General features: G+C 39.9%; 1 long non-coding RNA gene across 1 annotated transcript; it reads right to left on the reverse strand.

Moving 5' to 3' along the window:
• Positions 1–860: 860 nt before the first annotated feature.
• Positions 861–1,824, reverse strand: LOC138927875 (uncharacterized). The gene is made up of 3 exons (XR_011444314.1): positions 1,733–1,824; positions 1,375–1,651; positions 861–1,157 (listed from the first exon to the last, which is right to left on the reverse strand). It is a non-coding gene; the product is annotated as an uncharacterized lncRNA (long non-coding RNA).
• Positions 1,825–2,273: the final 449 nt, after the last annotated feature.

Raw genomic sequence — 2,273 nt, forward strand, 5'->3', positions numbered from 1 at the left:
TCATGTACGGCAAAATCAGACCGAGTTCCAAACACTTTTCGATTCGATTCGGACCTTGATCAACATGAGCTTGGGCTTTCAATGGTATTTCCAAGTTTACCAGATAGCTCGGAGTACACATGGATTGCCCCGAATAACCTTTGAGATGTAGCTGACTAATTTTCGCTAATGCAAAGAAAAAGCAGGCGGCAAAGGCAGAGACGTTGTTGGATGGGGATGGTGGCATAAAAAAAAAACTAATAAAATTTACGTTTATCCTTGAAAAGGCACTCGAAAATGCGCGCCTAATGCGCCCCTTCGGATGCCGATGATGTTGATGGCCATGATGATGATGATGATGACGCGAAAGGCAGCTGAGCTTGAGGGACCTTAATATAGACAAGCACAAGACATGCCCCAAAAGACCCCCGACAAGACCTTCCCGGGCCCCCACACCAATCCGAGCTAAAGTGCCATCGAATTTCAATTCAATTTGCGAGGCGAGGCATTCGCTAAGGGTGCGAAAAATTTTCTATAGCATATTTTTGAGCGCCGCGTTTGACTTGAATGAAGAGAGGAGGAGACGGAGGACCTTCGAACGAGGGAGGCGTGGTCCAGTGTATGAGTAATATTTGTGCAAAGGGTTGCCCAGAATCGCTGATATTGATAGTCGCGAGCTGAAGAATAAGTAAGTCCGCTTTGAAGGATTTAGGGTTTCTGCCACGGCTTTCTTAGCACCAGAATTCCTCTCCTTTTCGCCTGTTTCTCTTTATTATATCACGTTCTCAACATAAATGCGTTAAGTGGGGACTTGGGCCAGGGGTCTGGCAATGGGTGGTGCTTGAAGGCGTATTTGAAAAGCGCTTAAATTCAGTTGAGCGTTTTTTCTTATTTATTTATTTTCTCGACACAAAAAACGAAGTCTTAAGAATTGGGTACCATCCTCTCGAATGTGATATGCGTGCGTGTGTGGCGGGCTTTTCTCTTTGTCGGCTTAAAGCCATATGAGCCCTCGGGGCTTTCAATCGTGTTACTCTGGCAGCAATTTTGATGGCACTTGGGCCTGGTTTTAAGATATTCTCCTCTTTCTGCTCATATTGGCAGGACTTATCCTTAGTTTATATCATTAGCCGGCAAAGTGCGACCATGATTGAAAGGATTTCAACCGAGCTCGATCCCTGCAAGCAGGAAAAACACAAAATAGTGAAGGCAAATTGTTCACATTCGGTTTCAATGTGTGAGTTCATAAATTGAAAATATGAAATGGATTTAAATTAGTTAACATGGAATACAAGTGTGCTTTTAAAACACATTTAAAAATAATAAAAATATTTTATTAACTGAAATCACCATTTCCCAGCCGTAATTGACAATTTTATTATTTTATATGCTTACTTTCAGTTTCCATGAACATTTCTCTGGGCTCTACCTATAGCTATATCATCCTTTCTACAGTGCCAGCTGTTCCAGATTTATACGAAAAACTTGCGAGAAACGCGAGCAGCGCGTACTTTTCAATTTGGCCAGAGATTTTTTCGGCTTGGGGTTAGCGAAATGTGTGTTTTAGTGGCTTGGCATTAGCATGTTAGTATGCAGGAAGCTGGGCAGCTGGCCCAAAGGCCTCCAGTGTAAAAACGTTTGCATTGCGTCGTCATCTTGCATAAAAAGAAAACTAACAAAAAATACTATGGAATTGGTGTGTTTTCGACTTTTGGCATTGGAAATTTATGTTCGCACAAAAATGTGGCTACACCTTTTTTAAGTTCTCCTTTACTTTGTAAGCCCTTGTGACATATGGTCTGCAAAAAACAATTTTAAAAGCCCGTATTCTTACCATAAAACGTAGGCTTAAAGAAAATTCGTATTAAAATGTTTTTAGACAAATTTAATTTAGACTGATGTTGCTCTTTTTCAAGCAAAGTCGAATTTTGTCATTTCCAAACTACGTAATATCAAACCATTGCGTAGCTCTTCAATAAAATTTAGCCATTCCACAAATCAGAATCCGCCGCAAAAGTTGTTATGGCCATCAGAGGCGGCCCAAACAATGCCAGTCTTTCAGAGCTCTTGAACGAGTCCCTTTTGAAATCAAATACAAAGAAAGCTGCAATATTATTTATTGTTTTTCTTTGTTTGCTAAGATTCAGCTTATCAGCTTCTCCCTTTGAATGGCTCAAATTGAATTCTATTTTTAGACAAAGTAAATGACAGACACGAGTGAAATCAGAAAATAGAAGGTCATTATTTTTATTCAATAAAAATATTATTGATTTGTTTTTGTTAGTATTGAGTAC

This window comes from Drosophila kikkawai, chromosome 2L (genome assembly GCF_030179895.1).
Source record: "Drosophila kikkawai strain 14028-0561.14 chromosome 2L, DkikHiC1v2, whole genome shotgun sequence".
In the NCBI taxonomy this organism is placed as follows: domain Eukaryota; kingdom Metazoa; phylum Arthropoda; class Insecta; order Diptera; family Drosophilidae; genus Drosophila; species Drosophila kikkawai.